Genomic DNA, 11,199 nt, shown 5'->3' with positions numbered 1-11,199 from the left:
TTTATTGGTCCTCTGCCTTCCACTGCAGATCTTGCTCTCCATATACTTATTGTGAGTTTGTAGACCTCTTCATCCACCCAGCCATGTCTCTGCTCATGAGCTCACCTCCTCCTAGACTAACTGATGAGATGCAGAGGATTCTTTAGCTGTCCAAGGCATACAGCATTGGGGACTGGTACTATTACCAACACCACACGGTCATTAGAATATATGGGTGTGAGTTGCCCCCATACAGATTGCCCAGATATGTGCCCATGAGATTGTTTGCCCTTGAATACTTCAGGCAGTTTGGGAATGCTGATGTACTACATTTTTCAGGGAAAGGCAAGAAGGCACAGCTCAAAGTGAGAAACCAATTAGGCCACTTCATTTACAACAAAAGGGAGGAAGGTTGGCAAGAAGCCGACAGAATGCTAGAATCCCTTGGCCTACAGACCAGTTTCCTCTGGAAACCTTATGACCCCAATCACTTCATAACTTTAAGAAGGGTCAAATATAGGCTGTCCGGTTATGACCATGTAAGGCTGCCTCACATAGAAAAGTATGCAAATCAAATTAAGTGGAGGAGAGGAACCTTAGAGGAGGCTGCTACACAAGAAGAATTAAATCAAAGAGCAGTTAAAAATCTCCAAAAGATGGCTGACTTGGAGCTTTGTTCACAGGTATTTGCTCTTCCAAGCACTCTAGTGGGAGTAGCTGCCTCATCCTCCACAGCGCATCAGCAAGCAGCCAGAACTACTGAACAAACCTCTAGCAAAGGCAAAGAGAAAGAAATGGGGCCAGAGCAGTCACCTCATGAAGAGGTGCAGCATGAACAGGTACAACAACAGGAAATGCAGCGACAACAACAGGTACAGCAGCAACAAGAGAGGACAGTGGGAGGAGAAGTCAGCTCCTCAAGCCAGCAAAGAGGAGCTGAGGTGGGCATCAAGCAGCAATTCATTGACATAAAGAAGAGGAATGAGCCCATAAGAGTACAGCTATATAATCATCTGTTGAAAATGGCTCCCACTAACCAGCAAAGACTAATGTCTGCATTTGATGTCCAGGAGGGCAAGATGATCATGAGCCATTTTATGCCAGCAGTGTTGCAGCCGCAGTCAGCTGCAGATTACATAAGGACCAACCTTGAGGTCCTTGCCAAGGACATCCACCCAATGGATAAAATCGAATTACACAAGCAAACGGGTGAGATGGTGTATGCCTCCTTGGCAGATAAGACCTTGGAGAACTACAGGCTAGAAAATTGCCTAAATAATACAGCTGCCCAACTGGAGTTGGAGAGAGCATCCTCTCAAGCAAAGGACAACAGAATCAAAGCCTTGGAGGAGATAATCATAGAACTTGGGAATGAGATCAAACATTTGTTTGATGTGCCTCCAAATTTCTATAAATACACAGAGGCAGATGAGACTTTAGAGGCAATTCTGAGACATCAATTGCCCACACAGGAATGGTGGACTAAGACCATACAAATTATATTATAAACAAGAATCCATTCACTAAGTTTTCATCAAAAAATATAAGTTATCATGCACAGGAAAATTTTGATAAATTCAGCATGTATGGAGAAGAATGGGCTGAGCCAACTCAGCAAAACTATTCGGCCACCAAAGCAGCAGTGACAGTCACAGGTGACAGGGCCGAAAAGCTACAGGAGGACAGAGCTACAAAGACACGTCATTCATCATTTATAACAGAGCATTCAACCGACTCAATGGCCTCCAAAGGTCAAAAAGTTTTCTGACAACATTAAAGAGCATTGATGTTGTATTCAAAGCTGTAATAACTTCTTATCTACTTTCTGTACAAGTTGGTGAATGTATTTATTTCTCAGATGACTCAACGCCTCAGATGTTTTGTATGACCGCTTGTATATATTCCCCCCTTGCATAAGTTTGCAGGGGTTGTTGTGGATTTCCCTTCCGGATTTCTTATGCTGTAAACTTTTAGAGAATTAATACAAAGTTGATGGAATTTCCAAAGCTCTGCGTTATTTGATGCATTCTAATGTTTAGCTGAATGTTACAGGATTCCTGCGTATTTCATGGCTCAATAAGTTTTCTTTAAACTTTCGTTATGGGTTTTGTCATTTTCTCATAGCTCATTCATGTTCTGTGTTTCACAGTTAATGGCAAGGAAAAAGAATAGTTCTAGGATTTAATCACAGATTACCCTGAACTCAATCTATGCTATTATAAATTTTTTTCTTCAGTTATAGTCATAAGGTGTAATTCTTAACTGCTGCACCCCTAAACTATATCTTTCACAGTGATTGTTGTTTCAGGAATTCAAGTATGCTCCTGTACAATATATCTCATTCTTACACCCCAGCTTAGTGGAGAATTCTTAATTGCTTTTCACTGGTTGATCACAGTTCATAATCTCACTTTAAATTTTGTTTCATGAAGTATTTAAATGGCCCTGTAATTTCAGCAACTCAACTCAATATTTCAAACAACCTGTAGCCCCAGACTCCATAGCCCAATGGATTAGAACTATCTGAAGATTTCCACCTTAGGTACAGAAAGATACCCCTCAACCAAAACATAAACCAAACCCTGAACTCATAACTAGCATAAAATCTTCACAAAATAGAGACAAACCTTAAAGAGAGAGCCCTCTCTGATTACAGTTTGGCTAGAAGCTGTAATCCAAAGATTGGTTAGTGGTTACCCCGGCCGTATTCCCTTGGGAGTCAAAGGGAACAACCTGGGTGTTAACAGATACAATAAGATGTACAATATTTTTCATGTACTTCACCAAATACCCAATCACTCTATGACCTACAACCCAAGCATGACATGATCCCAAGACAGACTCCTATACCTCCCAATAATGCCTTTTTGACTCTAGGTAGATTGACTCTTTTACAATAATGACTCTTCCAATGATGATACTTTTACAAATGACTCTTTTACTATGATGCCACTTTTACAAATGACTCTTTTACAACTTTATAATGATGACTCTTAGCCTTGACACTTCTTCACAATATACAAATGGATGTCATGTCTTCAAAGGATGTCTCGCCCCAATGCTTCCTTTGATTTGATACTTCTGCTCTTGAATTCTTGCTTGAAGTTGTACTTGAATCTTCTTCTTCCTGCATGCAAAATTTTCTCGGTGAAACCAATCCCAAAACAAAACAAAATACCCTTCAACTTACCTCTACCTGCAAAACACATGTAAGTGCATAATAATGAATAAATACAAAGTAAAATTGCAATGTGTACTTGAAGTGTGCTTATCACTTTTGTTGTTGACTTGTTGGAGCAGTAGACAAAGACTCCCACTCTTGATATAGGCCTCGACTCTATGCAAGACAATATCCAAAACTGACCTAAAGATATATACATTAAAATCTGATGACAAACCCTAGACTTGTGATGGACCAAGTTCTCAATACAAAAACAGAGACCATTCTATAAATTATGACAAGGCAAGTAACATGAACTTACAATATCATATAGATTTAGCAGACTTGGTGTAGAATCAAGAATATGTAGCATCAAATGTGTAGTATCAAGAATAGGACACCTGAAATGTGGTATCAAAACTAACCGTGACATATAGAGACATAATGATATAACCGAGACCTTATATGTACTTACGTTGTCCAGAAAAACATATGTCATAGATGATAATCATATTTAAAATGTAAACACTAATCATACATACCTTGTTGTAGGAGACTTACCCTTGACTGTTGATGTGTGGTCCTTACTGCAGTGATCCTTGAATGCATGTGTTTTATTGTCTTCTAGGAGCTAGATATTGAATCTATGTATATATGTAATTGTGGATATCAAGGGTATGAAATTTCATCCCGTGGTAGCCCTCTGAGTCCTATTTCTAACCCCACAGGTCTGATAAATATTGGATTCTTCAAGAAAGAGTTATGCCCAATGTCCCATGATGACCTGATTATAGACTCGTTCAGTAGAGTGAACTTGGACGAAGTCCCACATGTCACTGTTGGGACCTTTGGCCCTAAAAACTATACTCAACAAACTACAAACCATCCTATTTTTGTGACTATTTAAGAAATTTGAATCCAATGCTCAGAGAGAAAGTTATGACGATTTTCCCAACGTCACCTATTTGACATGGAATTCAGGAGCCTTCAAAACCCCTAACTTCCTCAGATCATATCTCTAAAAATATAGTGCACCAAGATTTAAAATTCAGTCACAGGGTTCATCAAGTTTTCAGCTCAAAGGGATTTTAATTTTAACTTCTGAAGCTTCGAAAAAAAAAATTATAGCAAAAATTCCACGATGACCTATTCGAAGCCACAAAATCCCTACTAGAGGAGGATATGAGGGTCATTATTTATATGAATGTCTAGTTGAGAGGGTCCTCAACAAGTGAACGTTGGAGGGATTTTAGGAGAAATTTTTATTATTATTGATATTAATTATTGGATATTCAATGACCACAACCAATTATGAGTGCCATGCCACAACCCCATAGGGTTTTAGCCCACTAATTGGGGTTACTAACTTCAAACATGAATATCTCTCAAACTGTGAAGAATTACTTGACATGTCATATATCAACGGAAACATATCGATGAGTAGAATCCATATAGAATATTCTTGACTCATAATAGAGTAAGTTTTCAAGTCAAAATGCCCATGAAAGATATAGCTAGCCCCTGGTGTTGCTTGGGTTGACATAAATGATAACCACTAATCAACACTTTATCCATAAATCTCAAACAAAATGGTTCAATGGAGGAGCACATTGAAGACTTCCAAAAATTGAATATTAGGGTAACCGATATTATAGAGGAGCATAGGATTGATGTCTTCATAGGGACTTTAAAAGATAACATCCAACATGAGGTTTGCCTTTGGGAACCTGATTCATTGGAGAAGGCATTCAGGGTGGAAAGAAAAGTTGAAAGTGAAATTATGGCAATAAGGAGGTGTACCACTCACAACTATAAAGATGCAAGTGTTGTTGGTCCTAGTCTTCCAAAACCTACAAGGTTGACACCGCAACAATTAGAGGATAAAAGAGCAAATGGGCTTTATTATAGTTGTGATAAAAAATACACTAAAGGTCATAAGTGTGCTGAGAAGAAATTATTCTACATAGATTGTGAAGAGGAGGAAGAAAATAAATAAGAAACATCAAAATAGGAGGATATACACCAGGAACAAACCCAAGGGAAAGAAGAGATGAATTCGACTATATGTTGTAATGCATTGGCAGGAATTACCACTCCTCAAAATATCAAGACAGAAGGACATATCAAGAAGAAAAATGTAATAGTATTCTTTGATTCGAGTAGTACCCATAAATTTATTCATTGTAAGATAGGCAAGGAATTGAATTGCTTCTTATATCCAACACCAGAGTGTCAAGTGATGATTGCAAATGGAGAAACCATAATTTTCTCTAGAAACTTCCATAATATCAAGCTATCCATGGGAGAATATGTATTCAATAGTCAAATTATTTTGATTCCAATGGGTGGTGCTAATGTTGTAATAGGAGTCCAATGGTTACAATCTTTGGGTATAATAGCTTTTAATTTTCAAGAACTTTTCTTGAAATTTTTTTGGGAAGGAAAGGAACCTGAATTAAGGGGTATAGTAGGGAAACCAAGAAAGGTAATAGACTCTAATGGAATGACCAAGCATCTAAATAAAGAACAATGGGGTGTAATTGCACAATTATGTTCACTAGAGGTTCAAACAATGAAATCATATATTTCTCCAGATCTCCAAAAAACCTTGGACAATCATTCGAAGGTATTTGAGAATCCCAAAGGCCTCCCACCTATTGGTGATCATGATCACGCTATTCATTTGATTACAAGAAGTGTTCCTCAAAATATCAGGCGTTACAGATATCCCTATGCCCAAAAGAGTGAAATTGAACTTATGGTTGCAGAAATGCTAGAGGCTAGAATAATTCAACCTAGTCAAAGTTCTTTATCTGCTCTAGTAGTATTGGTGCACAAGAAGGATGGATCATGGCGCATGTGTCCTAGTTATAGGGAGATCAATAAGCTAACTATTAAAGATAAATTTCCCATTACTGTCATTGATGAATTACATGGAGCAATTTACTTCACCAAGTTGGATCTTCGTTCAAGATATCATCAAATAAAAATGAAGACCGAAGACATTCCAAAAACTGCATTTAAAACTCATGAGGGTCATTATGAATTTTTGGTCATGCCTTTTGGCCTTACCAATGCACCTTCTACATTTCAAGGTTTGATGATATTAAAATTCCATTTTCAAACCCTTCCTTAGAAAATTTGTGTTAATATTTTTTGATGATATACTAATCTACAACAGGTCTTGGAAGGAACATGTTCAACATGCTGACAGGGTGTTCAAACTATTGGAAGAAAAGCAATTATATGAAAAAACCTTTAAATGTTTCTTTGGAGTATAGGAGGTGGAATATCTGGGTCATATTGTATCTCATGAGGGTGTTAAGGTGGACTCTAACAAAATTGAAGCCATTAAGGAATGGAAAATCCCCACATCCATAAAGCATCTATGATGATTTCTCAGGCTGACAGGGTATTATCGCAAGTTTGTTAAGAATTATGGGAGAATAACTACACCTCTAACAACATTAATGAAGCAAGATGCATTTTCTTGGACTCCAGAAGCAACTAAGGCCTTTGAACATCTTAAATAGGCAATGTGCCAAGCACCAGTCTTAGCTATGCCAAACTTCACAAAAACATTTATTGTGGAATGTGATGCCTTGGGAAATGGAATTGGTGATGTTTTAATGCAAGAAGGAAGACCCATTTCTTTTGAAAGTCGTCCAATCAAAGGAAAGTATTTAAACAAAGCTATTTATGAGAAGGAAATGTTGGCAATACTACATGCACTTAAGAAATGCAGACCTTACTTAATGGGAAGACACTTCAACGTAAAAACTGATCATGATAGTTTGAAATAATTTTTAGAAAAAATATTATCTTCAAAAGAGCATAAAAAATGGGTCACAAAGATGTTGGGTTATGACTTTGAAATCATCTACAAAAAAGGGAAACAAAGTTTTTTTTAGATGAACTCTCAATAAAGGATTAGGATGTGGAAGCATTTCTTTGTGCCATTTCTATCATCCAACCATATTGGATCGTTGAAGCAAGGGATGAATGATGAAGAAGTGTGGGCACTCAATCAAAAGTTGTAGCAAGATCCTAGTACATCTGATACATTTCACGAGAAAAATGATTCATTATGGTACAAATATTTCTTATACCTTTGTAAGAATTCCCAACTAAAACATAATATTCTTCTAGAATTGCACACCTCTCCCTTAGGAGGGCACTCAAGATTTTTTAAAACTTACCACAAGGTTTAGAAGGAATTTTTTTGGTATGGCCTTAAATCTGATATTCAATATTTTGTGGCGGAATTTTTGGTTTGCTGAAAAATTAAAGTTGAGACAATTAGTGGATATCATCCACCATCCATCACATCATCTTTAAGAGAAAATTCTAAGGTTCAAGCAGTGGAAGATCACATTGAGCATCAAAAACAAGTTCTCCAACTCTTAAATGATAACATCACTTTGGCACATAATAGAATGAAACAACAGGAAAATCAGAATCAAAACAAAATAAGTTTTGACGTAGGAGACTAGGTATTTTTACGGCTACAACCATACAAACAAATGTCCCTCAAGAAAGCTAAGAAGGATAATAAATTATCACCAAAGTATTATGGTCCTTACAAGGTGTTGCAAAAGATTGGTACTATGACATACAAATTGGAGCTTCCTGCATCTTCTCGAGTGCACCCAATTTCCATGTTTCATGCTTAAATAAGGTTATAGGTGATAAGCTCCCATTTCAAACAATATTTCCAGAACTTGTCAAGGAAGGAAAATTCATATTGAAACTTGAAGTAGTCACATAAATAAGAACTCAACAACTACAAAATCGATCAATTTTAAAATATATCATCAAGTGGAAGGACTTACTCATTGAACATTCCACATGGGAGGTTGAGAATTTTATACAGAAGCATCCAGAACTACTCAAGAATTGAAGACAACACTTTTTTGAAGGAGAGGGGCATGTTTTGACCCTATAATTCTAGTGTATTCCCTCATTGTTATGTCAGTGTAGCCCCCTTATTATTATTGTTGTGCCCATGTAGTACCCATATTGTTATCATTGTGCCCCATAGAAGCCCACTATTGTTATTGTTGTGCCCTTACATTATTATTTCTATGTTGACTCTAATTATATTGTGACGCCTTAGACTCCTATGTATAGAAAGGAGGTTTTGTCATTTGATTAAACCTTTCTCATCCAACACCCTCTCCTTCTTTTAAGCCTAGCCCATTATGTCTTCGAAGGCATCAATTTATCTTGCAAACCAACAATAAAAATAGTTTGATCTCTTGCCCCCTATTGTGCTAGTGTGTGTCCTAGGTGCCTTGCTGTAGGAGAATTATCCTTGACTGTTGATGTGTGGTCCTTACTACAGTGATCATTGAATGCATGCTTTTTCTTGCCTTCTAGGAGCTCGATATTGAATCTATTGTATCTATGTAATTTCAGATCTCCTGGGTTTTCCATTTCCTCCCATGGTAGGCCTCTGAGTCCTCTTTCCAACCCCATAGGTCTAATCGAGATTGGATTCTTCAAGAAAGAGTTATGCCCAATCTTCCACGATGACCTGATTATATCCTAATTCAGTAGAGAGAACTTGTACGAAGTTCCACGTGTCAGTGTTGTGACCTTCAGCCCTGAAAATGATACCCAACAAACTACTGTCCATCCTCTTTCTATCACTATTTACGAAATTTGAATCCAATGCTTAGAGAGAAAGTTATGATTATTTTCCCAATGTCACCTATTTGACATGGAATTGGGAAGCCTGCAAAAGCCCTAAATTCCTCAGATCATATCTCTAAAAATATAGTGAAAAAATATCTGAAATTCTATCACGAGGTTAATCAAGATTTCAGCTCACAGGGGTTTTAATTTCAGCTTCTAAAGCTTCATAGAAAAACGTTATAGCAAAAATTCCATGATTACCTATTTGAAGCCATAAAATCCCTACTAGAGGAGGATATGAGGGTCACTATTTATATATGTCTTGAGTTGAGAGGGTCTTCAACAAGTGAATGGTGGAGGGATATTAGAAAAAAAAAGAAGAAAACATTATTAATCATTTACTATTCAATTACCACAACCAATTATGAGTGCCATGCCACAACCCCATAGGGTTTTAGCCCACTAATTGGGGTAACTAACTTCAAACATGAATATCTCTCAAATTGTGAAGAATTATGTGGCATGCCATATATCAACTGAAACATATCAATGAGTAGAATCGATCTAGAATATCCTTGACTCAGAATATAGTAAGTTGTCGAGTAAAAATTCCCATGCAAGATCTGGGTATCCTGTGGTGCTGCTTGGGTTGACATCAATGAAAACCACTGATAAACAAAGATTCACCTATTGGAAGAGGAAGATGCCCCTGGTTCACCATGCCCAATCAGATCCATAATTGTATCATGCACTTGGAAGATGACCCAAGGCTCGTATGATGATGTGGCATCACTTACACCATCATATGAGCCCTTACAAATGGTCTATAGGAATCTTCGATCTACTTAGAAACCCATGAGGTTACTTGTGTGCCCTCACACCCATTGGGAGAACCATATATTTATTATTTGGAGAACAAGGGGCCACCCCATTTTCCACTTGGATTTGGAATTTGTATCTCTTTAGATATTTTCATAATCCTGTTAATCAAGGTTGTCATTGATGTCAATATGGTATTGTTGATGGTTAAACCTTAGAAGCCATAGTCTAATCAAGCGTTTCTTGTTGATGAAACCTACCCTAGAAGCAAACCCTAACCCTAGATGTTGTAAAAACCCTAAGTGAGAAAACCATATATTATAAACACATGAGCAAACACTTTGCCCTATTTTTGTTATGAAACCCTAAAAGAAAAAAAACCCTTTTCCCTAATATTTATGGAACCCTAACCCTAGACTATGAAACCCTAAACCTAAAAATCTTGCTCCTAGACTATGAAACCCTAACTCTAAAAATCTTGCTCCTAATGATACCCTAATCCTAATCCTAACAATTTAAAAAGCTAATCCCTAACCCTAAACCTTATAACAAATTTAAAAATATTTAAGTCTTAAAATAATTTGATTAGAATTTATAACAAAATGTTTCAATTTAATAAAACAATAATTTTAATATAAAGTTAAAATTTTAACTTTATGTTATAGTAAAATAATTTAATGTGAGCTCCACCAAAAATTCGATATGTAAGGATTCGACTCATGGTAAAGGAAAACATATAATAGCTCGAAGAAATATAACAACTTCACGCTAGACGTCGGCTCCACCAGTTTGAAAGTCAACTTCAATCAAATTCAAGTCGTTTTTTTCTAAACGCCATGTTCCTATGCCATATTGACATGACTATATACAATAATATGTAACTTGGTTATCTAGCTTAGATCAACTCGATCCATCGAAGCTCAGACCAACTTAGTGAAGAAATCGAATAAAACAACAGAAGGAGAGAGGAAATTGAGGATCATTTTGGGAAATTTTTTATAACGGGTTAACCTTCCATCTTAGACTACAGAACAGTGAAATAAAAGAGGGCTCCGATCTATCATGACCAGAAGCTCAAACTACCCAAATTAGCTCGGTTTATTGACCAGTAAATAATCTCAAACAAGTGCACCTGTAGCCTAGATTTGTGAAGCAAGCCAAATTATATATGCTACAACAAACTGTGAAGGAAAAAACACGTCAATCACTGTAACTTGGACTCTATGGGTAGTGGAGAGCTAGCCTCAGCCTTAGACCTGTAGCTTGTGAAGGCAATATAACAAAATTATAGGGGAATTACAAGAATCTAAATGGAAGCCTCGGACTGATGACCTGTAGCTTAAAAAGAAGCAAACTTCAAAGGACAGCCACTTGGAAGATTGGATTGGTAACCCTATGATAACATTGAAAGGCTCAAATAAACTAGGATTCATATCTCTGAATTGTCATAAGTTTTTTGGGCTTGGTTCTATTATTTTTAGTGTTAAGGTTCAAGATCGGACTTGCTAGAAAGGCTCGGACAAAACAATGATTGTAGTCTCTTGTGGGCAGGGATTTTTGGGACTATTACTTTGGCTCCTATCATCACCACTTGCTGGGGTTAC

This window comes from Pinus tabuliformis, chromosome 2_2 (genome assembly GCF_031772625.1).
Source record: "Pinus tabuliformis cultivar Carrire ecotype Pingquan chromosome 2_2, CPIR1, whole genome shotgun sequence".
In the NCBI taxonomy this organism is placed as follows: domain Eukaryota; kingdom Viridiplantae; phylum Streptophyta; class Pinopsida; order Pinales; family Pinaceae; genus Pinus; species Pinus tabuliformis.
Note: the sequence above shows the minus strand (reverse complement) of the source record.